The 10,899-nt window shown below is 34.8% G+C and overlaps 1 long non-coding RNA gene across 8 annotated transcripts; it reads right to left on the reverse strand.

Moving 5' to 3' along the window:
* Positions 1-4,094: 4,094 nt before the first annotated feature.
* Positions 4,095-6,649, reverse strand: LOC110936675. Of its 8 annotated transcripts, XR_002590193.2 has the most exons (6): positions 6,270-6,646; positions 6,112-6,186; positions 5,143-6,028; positions 4,753-4,785; positions 4,456-4,626; positions 4,099-4,361 (listed from the first exon to the last, which is right to left on the reverse strand). It is a non-coding gene; the product is annotated as an uncharacterized LOC110936675 (long non-coding RNA). The 8 variants fall into 8 exon arrangements; XR_004891097.1 differs by having other exon boundaries at positions 4,095-4,361; positions 4,753-6,028; positions 6,270-6,649; XR_002590192.2 differs by lacking the exon at positions 4,753-4,785 and having other exon boundaries at positions 4,100-4,361; positions 6,270-6,645.
* Positions 6,650-10,899: the final 4,250 nt, after the last annotated feature.

Consider the following 10,899-nt stretch of genomic DNA (forward strand, 5'->3'; position numbering starts at 1 on the left):
AAAGTCGTCATCTACAACAAGAAACCCACTTGCATCATCCATATCATCGCAAGTCAGATCACCCCTGCAAAACCTTAAATTCATTTCCTTCAATTCATTTCCTCAAATTCCTAATATCTGGCATGGGGCTGTATTTTAAATTTTTTACCCATCGATCGATATCCCATCCTTGATCTAATAAACCAAGCCAATAAAACAACAAGAAAATTGAAAAGCCGTTCAGTCACTAGATCTGGACCCACTTCCTACCCAGGTCTTACCCACCATACTTGCTCGTTTAAACCGGTAACGATGCACCTTAGAAGATGAAGATGGTGATGATGCACACCTTCGTTTCCCGATATTTTCATAACCCAGGATCAACAAGTCCATGACCTGGTTACTCTGTCTTGACATTGCACAAATTGGGTGATCATAGTTTACAAGATTGTGTGAAATTGTTAAAAAAAATGGGTACAAGAAAAAAAAACTAATGAATTTAATCTGAAAAAAATAGAAACTTTGATGAGATTTTACAGGGTTTGTATGAGAGGGTGTCTTGATTAAGAAAAGAGTACAAATGTCTCTAATGTGTTATGAGGTGGAAAGGGAGAGTATGTGTGATGTAGGATTACAATGGCAAGACAGGTTACTAATTAAGACTTTTCAAAGGTGGTGGATGGAGGTGGGGGTGGTGGTGGAAGGAGGTTGTGGTAAGAGAGATGGAGTAGAGAGAGGAGTATTTGTTTGTTTAGAGAGAGAAAAAGATGGAGTCTACGTATAATGTTTTAATTTTTTTTCTTTAAAATGATTTTTTAAAAATAAGGTAAAAAGACAATTATACCCTTATGTGTCTTGCACATGATTTGTTTTAACAGAAAAAATTAACGAGTAAATTACAAAAATCATCCTTTATGTTGACACTAAATTGCAAAGTGTGTCATTTATCTTCAAAAAGTACAAAAAACGTACTTGATGTTTGTAAACCCCTACACATTATGTCCTTTATCCCTAACTTAGTTATTTTTCATTTGTGAAATGACCTAAATACCCTTATTGTTAAATAAATAACTAAAAAGTTAAAAGAAATATAATTAATATTTAAAAAATTATGTGGGACCCACCACCCACCCCACCATCTTCATCTTCCCCTATCTTCACCACCTCCACCTTTCACCACCACCTCACCCCGCCGGAAAAACACAAACCCTCTCAGAACCTTATCTAGAAATGAAAGATTTGATCCTACCGGGAATAAAGTTATTAATGATGTTTTAAATAATTCCTTGAACTTCATCTTCTCAATGGGACTCGTAGCACGAGCTTTAAGTCCATTGAGACGGCTGCAATGCCACCACTTTCTGCCTCTGTAGCAATTGTTTGCAAGAAATCTAGTTTCCCTTTCGTTTTAACTGACTGAACCTTTTCTCCATCTTCATTATCCACATAAAAGTTATGTTCATGAATCAATGTGTCCCAATAAGCGTCCCCCTCATACGCCATGTCATCATGCCTATGTCTTTTAGCTTGCCTCATGATTCGCTTGACACCTGACTTGTTATTGAATTTTGTTTCGGGATCAGGCATAGATCCGTTTTCACTTGCATAAGCTTCTTTTCATCTGCGAATTTATTACATTCAGGTAATGATACTGGAGATAACCTACCATCAACAGTGTTTGGGATCGAACTTTGGTTCATATTCTCGTCGTTAACTAATGAGATTGGAAAATTCTTCAGGTCTACGGGTGATGTGGCGTTAGTTATGAACCCTGCAATTGGCACACTCTCAGGGATAGCGCAGGTGGGGTCCCTCTTTTTTTCTTGAACTTCAATCTCGTAAACACCATTGGTCGACTTTGTTATCTCAGATTCAAAACATCATTAATAACTTCATTTCCACTAGGATCAAATCTTTTATTTTCGGATAAGGTTCCGAGAGGGTTTGTGTTTTTCCGACGGGGTGAGGTGGTGGTGGTGAAAGGTGGAAGTGGTGAAGATTGGGGAAGATGAAGAGGGTGGGGTGGATGGTGGGTCCCACATAAATTTTTAAATAGGAATTATATTTATTTTTACTTTTTAGTTATTTATTTAACAGTAAGGGTATTTAGATCATTTCACACCCACTTAACAATGAAAAATAATTAAGTTATGGATAAAGGACATGATGTGTATGAATTTGCAAACATTGAGTACGTTTTTTGTACTTTTTGAATTTGAAGATAAAGGACACACATTGCAATCTAGTGTCAACATAAATGACGATTTTTGTAATTCACTCAAAATTAACTAGGTTATGATCTTAAAACATACCATGTAAGATTTTAAAACAATAAATACAAAATTTGTCAATTTTAAAGACAAAGGATACTGTCTGAAATTTAGTATACAGATAAAGAACAAAACTTGCAATTCACTCTTAAAAAAAAATCATTTTAACTAAGCATTTTTAGTACATGTTTTTGGTTCTCTTCCTGGTGTTATCTGTGCTTGTTCTCATAAGTTTAGCCCCGTAGGCGGTAGCACAAGTTTCAAATTTAATACTTCTTTTTAGCGGAAAATGTGTATGTACCAATTTATTTTGACAAGATACAGACCCTTACAAAAGTGATTTTTTGGTTTTCTTCCCCCAACATCTTTTTATCGAAAAAATAAATAAGGACAGTAGGCCCAAAGTTGCAATTTAATGTTAACATGAATTTCTACGTTAAGATTAAGAAGATGAAATCAACTTCGTTATCAACATACGAGAAGGTGGGGAGGTATGAATGCTAACAATATGTTCGACGTAAAAATTATTGAAAATGTACAAATTGTTAGGAATATACAAGCGCATTTACCCTAACCGAACAAAATTCAATTAAATTAAGGAAATAAAAACTAAAGACTTAAAAAAAACAAGTATCATACTTGGTGCATATACCCTATCCTCTTCCATAAGATGTCAATGCTATGAAGCGGAATTACTCCTCTAACCTTTAAAAAGGTTGATTCGTCTTATGATTATAAACACCTTTCATACGCTTGGATCACCGCCACAGATAAAATATCATTAAAGTATAGCAATATATCCGTCTATATAATGTTAAATGAGCTATTGATTAGTTTTTCTAAGTGCCTAAATTTCATGTATTAGATAGGAAGACTAATAGATAAGTGACTAAAACAAGCACTATGCAAGTTTTGTTAATGTGTTGAATTTTGTAAGATAAACATATGTTTTGCTGATGATACGTGAGTGAATAGATGAGTCAATAAAACAAGCACTATACTTGGTGAATATGCCCTATCCTCGAACAAGTTGTCGATAATAGACCTTGGTGGTATTGCTTAAAGACTTTAATGTTGTTTTAATCATACAACACAGTTGACCTGATATGTGTTACACGTGGACTAGGAGAGATCGAATCGAAAATATAAAGGACACCAAAATATATTTCAATAAATAAAACACATGAATTGGAGGTCCGTCAATGATACAAATTTATCATTAAAAAAAGTAAATACAAAGGACACCAAAATAATTAAATTTTTTGCTAGTCTTTTAGTGATCGGTACTATAATAATAGACAGATAGGTTATTTATTAATAAAAGTATTCTTTATATTTTTAAGTCGTTAACCCGTTTAAAACTACATTTACCTTATTAACAGCTTTATTATTACCATACATCGAATCATTTAAAGTTAGACAACCCGTTTAACATTTAAATAAACTAGGTGTATTCACGAACGCGCGTTGCGTGTTTGTTAAACGGAGACTCAAATTCGGCGTTTAGCACTTCCCAAATAGGTCAAGCACCCGTCCTTTATAGTGTAGACATGAAATGCCTTTTGAGTCTTTCTTTGGTTGAAATGGTGGCATCAATTGGCAAGTAAATTGTAGCCAAAAACATACATGGATTCGAGTAAGTACCTTTTCTTTGTTACTGGTCCCAAAAATTAGATTTAAAACATTCCCTGAACACACTATAATATTTGTTAATAATTGTTAGTGTTACCATTGCTATTATTACTATAATACTAATTATATTATTATTACTATACCCGATTATACATAACAAAAATATTAAAAAATCAATGTTCAGTGTAATGATAGCATTTTTGTAGATATTTGACTAAAGAAAGCCTAAAAAGGGTTAGGTCTTTCACTCTTATTCTCAATAGAAGGGTAATCCTGGTCCCTTTATACATCTACTTATACTAAGTTTCATAAAAATATTAAAATAGCTTATAAAACGAAAATAAATTGAGGCCAAAATATAAAGTAAACTAATGCCAAATACGACCTCGTTATATTCGTCATAAGTTGCTATATCAGTTTGTTTGACTCATCCATATATCAGCGCTAAAAGAAGTTTGTTCATGTTGGTTTGTAGGATACCTACAGTAAAGCAATCAGTCAGCAACTTTTCAACTACACGTACTCAAATGTGATTGTTGGTTTGGTAACACCATTATATTTTTTATGTACACACCTTGATACCGCTTTACACACATCCAAACACCCCTAAATACATTTGCACAAAGTTAACCAGTTCTGCATGGACCAAAAAAGATGCATTATCCAATCTAATGGCATTACATGCATGGGCAAAAGTATCCTAAATACTGTACGTCCGTCCGTCTTCCGGTACCGCTCCTTCAACCTATCACACATATTAATTTACCCACTTTAAACTTCAAATAAAATGAAGAGCATAACGCCAAACACCTGGTAGGCATAAGTTCTGGAACCAAAAACGAAATAAAGTGGAAATTCATGTTGTCCGTACCTATCAGAAGGTAAACATCTATCTGCTTTGAATCTATCAACCATTACAAACAATCAAATGACGTTTTTGGAAAGAGGGTAAATTGTTGAACAAAACAATTGAGAAATCACTACAAAAATTCCTACAATCTTCAAATTAGAAAGTCTAGATTTCACATCAGACGACAACCACAATCACACATATGCTAAACAGGAGATGCTTATTGTTGTGGAATATCATCTCATGTTAGGGTTGTTAGTCTATTGATCGGCAATAATATCTCATTTGAAGTGAAGTTACATGAACTAAATTGACAAATAATAGAAACTCATACAAACTCGTAACTGAAAACTGTCGGTTTCACTTAGAGAATACATATTCTGTACGCAACAAAATGCACAAACAACTCACCTTAAGCCTCATCAAAGCAGCAACAGCCAGCCCCTACGCAACAATCAAACCTGGGAAAACGGCTACAAAAAGTAAACTAAAATGAAAATCATAATCGCAAAATTAGGCTCAAAAGAAGTGTCGAAAGAAGTGGTTGCAGGTTCAAAACCTACCATCCACCAACAATGCCATACCACTATCATGAATGTGCAAGTAAAATCACACCTCATCACAACCACATTCGTCGATATCGGTACTGTCACCGGCAACGACACCTTAAAAACATCAAGCACAAACCACTGGTTGCAAACGGTGTGAAGATGTTGGTTATGCACCGATGCCGGCGCGGCTACTCAACACCATCATGCACAAAGCATGAAATAAACACCAACACAGGCTCTAAACTATCTCAGAGTCATACAAAAACTAACATTCTAAATTCTATTCACATCCCATGTTTCATCATCGATTTCTCAAGGCGTCAGGTAACCATAACCGTAAAATCCATCAAGAAACCAGTAACATTAAAAGCATCTTCATCAATGTTTAAAGGCCGCCGGTCACCATCATTGAACGAAAAAGGATAAAGTTATTTACAGCCATCAAGACATCGCCACTCGTACCGTCACGACAACCACCATAAGGCTTCATCAGCCGCTACCATTGATAAGGAAGTAATGTCATCTAGGCGGTGGCGGCGGAGATCAATGGTGACGGTGGTGCTATACCAAAACTAGAGAGATGTGAGCGAATGAGAGAGAGATAACATGTGAGATCTGAGAAGGAAGTTATTTACAACCATCAAGAAATCGCCACTCGTACCGTCAGCCACCGCAAAAAGGTTGCTGCAGAATCGAACTCGTGTTCAAAGCATTCACATCAAAACACCCAAACAATTTACCTAGACCTATAACACATCAGATATCCTAGATCAATTCTATAACACATCATAATAATTCTATCAAATTGACAATTAATAACTTGACTTACCTGTATTCACCTAGCATCAAGAAATAATTGTGACTCAAACACCGCACTGGAGGTAGCCGGAAACCTTGCCGGAAGCTGAAATATTTAAATTAGTCTCAATCATCTCCCAATGAGCCGATCTATTCAAAAAAAGGACATGCAAGTTAAGCTAATCTTACCGGAAATCTCGCTAAGATAAGCCGTATGCTTAGTTCCTCAAGCCTTCATCTCTGCTATTACCATCATCGCTCATCGTCTTCCTCGCCTCTACTGTAACCCACACCACCACAATAAAAAAACCCTAGTCGTCATCTCTTGTAATAACCCGCCGACCACCAGCGTTTTGGCCACCGTGGTGGTCTTTGGTCGCCTGGGGTTCGACTTTCTCTGGCCTATCGTTGGTGAGGCTGTCGTGGTCGACCTGAAACCGTCAACAACTTTCTCTGGCCTATCGTTTGGGTGACAGACTGACAGTAGCTATTTTGAGAAGGGGAAAATAAAGTGAAAAAAAAAAAGACAGAAAGCAGGCTCGAACCAGCACCTTTGATTAACAAACACAACATACCAACCACTTTACCAAATGCCGGTATAGATCTAGTTAAGGGAAAAGATGTATATATATGTTGAATGAGATGACTGAAGTATAAATAAGTGTTCATGTATCGTGTTTAGTTTATATGATTTTAGTTCCAAACGAAAGTCAATGATTTTTTTACAATATTAAGTTTTACACATAAACATCACCTAATTTTATGCTTGTAAATATTTAAAACCGTACTCCTTTTGTGAAATAACAAATACCATATCATATTACCAATTTTGCTCATTAAGGCTAGAGGGTATGGTGATGGTCCTTCAAGGGATGATGATCCGCCACGTAGGCGACACATCATAGTCCTCCCAAGGATGGTCCATCCCACAAAACTAGAGGGTATGGAGGATGGCCCTACCCCGCCACTTTTATGTTTTTTATTTTTTTAATCTTCTACTTTTTTTTTAACATTTAACAAATAAACTAACAAAATATTTTCAACCAATCACACATTTTTTTTAATAGTTTACTGACTCGGTGAGAGGAAGGGAAAGGGGGATAGAGAGGGTGTGTGGTGGGGTTCATTTCTTCTCAACCAATCACACATTTTTTTTTAAATAGTTTACCTAAACCCTATTAGGTAAACCACCGCCAACGTTTTTAAGCATTAGGTAAATAATTTAGGTAAATTGACTTGTATGAATAGAGAGTTTACCAATTCTAAATAAGTAACACTCCCTTCACCCACACAGCCACACTTATGCTATGTCAAAAATCCTCAACTTGTATTTAATCCAGGACACCTTCAAAAGTACAATAGTAAAAAGTAGTCCCTTTAAACTAATAAATAATAATAATAACTATTTTTATAATTTTATATTTGTTTTTGATAATTTTGAAAGTATAATTTGAACATTAAAGAAGAAAAGAAAAGGTCCGAATACACCTAACCCTAGTAGTAACCAACCAAGCGGCTCTATGGGTTGCGGCACGCCTCTCCACCCACCCACCACCCAACCAACCACCCACCACCCAACTAACCACCCTATGGTCCGTTGCATTCTCCGTTGCATCTCCGGCTGATTACAGTCCAATTCAATTACCGGGTTCAAGCTCAATCTTCTCTCTCCTCTCTCTCTCTCTCATCGAAGAAATCTTTCTAGATCTCGAATTCTCCGTTGCATCTCCGGCTGATTACAGTTACATACCTCGTACACCTGCTACAGTTGTTGTTAAGGTATCTAGTTAACCTTAATTTCTGTTTCTCTACTTTTAGTGCATTTTTAGTTGAAGTGTTGAGGTGGTTTGACTCTTGTTGTGAAATGGGAGGATCGTCCCCAACGTCGAGCAGAGGACGCCGAGGACGAGGACGGAGGGGGGCAGCGTGGAGGGCAGTTTGTCGCCGGTCCAGGACGGTGGAGGATAGTCCTCCATATCGTGCAGCCTAACAATCACTTAGATCATTGGTAGAAGTTTACATTTTTAACACCAGTAAAATTTTAGTATATATTAGTATATATTACAAGGTTATAACCCGAAAACTTTCCAGGTAGGAAAATTTAATTTACAATAAATAAAAGTCTATAAATAACATTTTTAACCTCTAAAATATCCTCTTTCCCTTATCTCCATCACAAATTTTTAATTCGGTTTCTTAAAGTTTTTCTAGTTATAAAGAGCCATAAAAACATACAAAAGCAAGATGAGTATAACTTAATCGTTTGGTTTCAAGTATAACTTAAGGGTACTTGGATCTTGTATGTTAACTTGAAATTACAAAAATACATTTTCAGTTAACATACAATATGGATGGAGTTAAAACCGGGGAGCAAATTGGCGATTAAGTAGTGACCTCCGTTTCAGAACTCGTGAAGCTTTAAATAACTTTGAATTATACTTATACATTTTGGTGTTAGTAATATGTAATGCATCTTTTATAAAACAATTGTCGTTTATTTAATACGGGTCTTACAATGTTATACACAAACTTGTCATGTATTTTGTATCTATACTATAGGTATTAATGTATCTGAATTATAATGAAAAAATATTTTGTAAACGTATGCAACAATTAAGAATTAAATGTTAACATATGTTTAGGAAAAAAGTATCGTAATATCATTAAACTAAAAATAAATTAGATATCACATTTCCGGTATAGCATTTACTGCTTGATATTTCCGGTATGTAATTGACTTGTAATAAGACATTAAACATTATTATATTCATTCTTCACAACAAATCGAATCTCATCATCACATGTTAAACCAATACAAAATATAAAATCATAATTTTGATATTTGAATTTAGTCAAACCGTAATACACATAAAATATAGTCAATTCGGAAAGTATTGAATGACAATTAACTACTAAAATATAATATAATTTACATTTTTGAAATTCGAATTGAGTAAAACCGTAATAAACATAAAATTTAAAATACGGAAAGTATTAAATGGTAATTAACTACTAAAATAATAAATAAATCATCATTCTAAAATTCAAAATGACTCTAACCGTAATAGAGATAAAATAAAATATAAGGAAAGTATTTAATGGTAATTGAGCACTAAAAATATAATATAAGGAAAATATTTAATGGTAAGTACTAAAAATAAAAAAGTAAATTATCATTTTGAAATTGAAATTGAGTCTAACCGTAATAGACATAAAATATAATATATGGTACATTACATAACTATTTGTTACAAAAGTTGGTGTTATAAAATCAAAACTATATAGCTTGAAACTTTTAACTCACACCTTAAATGTATGATTAGAGACATGGATACCGTCGGCTCTTCTTCGGCACTATTATCATTGGTAGAGGTGCTATGAAGATGTAATAGCTTATCGTAATCACCAAGATTTAGATAGATAGGTGAAACACGCACAAGAGGACGGTGACAATGAAGTTTAACACATATGTCATTTTTTTATTTTTAACCATAATACTTCTGGTTGCTAATTTGAAGGTTAAATTTGAAGGTTAAAAGTAAGACGTTTGGTTTTTAAAAACAACATATCATTTAACTATCAAATACGTTAAAATAGCAATAAATACCAATTAAGACATGGAGTCATACAACAATTATAATTTACTTTTAAGACTAAAATTTACTCCCAGCCCATTGTTATCATCCACCAAAATGTATCTGTAGAAATTTAAGAAGACAAAAATGTTGTAATTTCAAAATAACATCAACAACTATATTGGTACCAACTTGCAGTTACCGACACCAGAGCTTGTTCTCAGATAGGAGTGGTCTTAGCTGCAATGTCACACCCCGATATTTCCACGTTTCACCGGTAGGCCCGGTGGGGGATTATCGTGACGTAGTTGGTAACATTACAGTCAAACAACACAATATTTAAATGCATAGCGGAAGCAAAAGAGAGATATATTTCAACCGAATATAATTGTAATATCAAGTATCACAATAGTTGAAAATAATCCACAGGTTAATCAAAAATAAATAGGAGACATTGTTTAAAAGTTTTGACATCCAAGCTTGCGAGACTTATTGTGGACGCTAGGAGAAAGCCAGCCTAGTTCGCGTAGTACCTGCACTTAACCTTTCTGGAAAAATACGTCAGTTTACACTGGTAAATACATTCAACCGACTCAGTTTGAAAAGTTTAATAAAATTGATTTGGATGCACGTGGCACAAACTTTTATAACTTGGGATAATTACTTGAATATAATACTTGTAAACGAATTACATGTTTCTTATGCGTTCAGTAGCCCAGTCCGTAGACCGGGTTAAAGATCAATAGACACACCACATTATTTATTCATTTACGCACTGACGGGTGTACGCCTACACCCCGTGCTCAGGTCATGGCCATCTCGTAAGATGATGCCAAGGATATCCGAGACATGGTCATTAACCATCAAAGGCTTTAAGCAAACAAAACATTTCAAAACGAAGCATATCAATGATTTAATCTATATTCGATTAAATAATCAATGCTGGACCAAGCGGTATTTTTTTTTATATACCGTACCCCAAGCCCGTATAAGGAAAATTAAGTTAAAAGTATTTACCTTTGGAAGTATCAATCACAAATAGCAAGTGCGTGTAGCTTTTACCGGGTCTCCTATTCTGGAACGAAGGTTTATAATAACCTATTAGAATCCTAACGGGTCTTTAATTAAGCCTAAGCTTAGACCGGTTAGTTTTAACGAAAGATACGGTTCAAACGCACGATTAGGCGAAGACCGGAATAGAATGTGTTTTAGTCCCGACAAGTTTAAAGACTTGTATAATATGG

This window comes from Helianthus annuus, chromosome 4 (assembly GCF_002127325.2).
Source record: "Helianthus annuus cultivar XRQ/B chromosome 4, HanXRQr2.0-SUNRISE, whole genome shotgun sequence".
Classification (NCBI taxonomy): Eukaryota; Viridiplantae; Streptophyta; class Magnoliopsida; order Asterales; family Asteraceae; genus Helianthus; species Helianthus annuus.